Source organism: Plasmopara halstedii, assembly GCF_900000015.1.
Source record: "Plasmopara halstedii genome assembly, contig: Scaffold_410, whole genome shotgun sequence".
Classification (NCBI taxonomy): Eukaryota; Oomycota; class Peronosporomycetes; order Peronosporales; family Peronosporaceae; genus Plasmopara; species Plasmopara halstedii.
In genome coordinates this window covers 529,155-529,766 of record NW_020187331.1, presented here as the reverse complement: position 1 = coordinate 529,766, position 612 = coordinate 529,155, and positions in this window count along the sequence as shown.

Below are 612 nucleotides of genomic sequence, written 5' to 3'. Positions count from 1 at the left end.
ATGATGCAGACATCTTCTGCTGCAGGTGCTCTAGCAGCGCGTTTTCGTAATTTAAAAAAGCCTCTAGACGCGCACCCATTGCGGAACGGTTGCCCGCGCGTCAAAGCTCTGCGAAATTCGCCCCAATCCCTCCAATCTGGTTCGTCGCGAGGAAACGACACCATTCAGTAGGCGCGGGGCGACCTACTGGGGAAGAACTGAGTTCTGTTGAGCCCTAGGGAGGCATAGATCAACAGTGCCCAGCCCCGAAGATCTCCGTGCTCTTGAACACGGAACGTGTATGCAAGCGGGGATTGTTGATCGTAGAGGCGACCGTAAAGGGCTTCGAGAAGCCACGGAAGATTCACATCGATTCCGGGGTGTCGGGCAATTATGCTTGACGCTCCACGATGGAAGGAAGTCAGCTGTATGCTGAGGCGCTGAAAGCGCGGCTGGATGACATCGTCACTGTTCGCCTAGCGACTGAGACACGTGTCACGGTCCCGAAGGTCCCTGTGGACCTCGAAATCAAGTTTCTTGACTTTGATAACGTGGAACGCTGTCTAGTTTTAGACTTGGATGCAAGGTATGACCGCATCCTAGGAATGGCATGTTGAACCACCATGAACCATT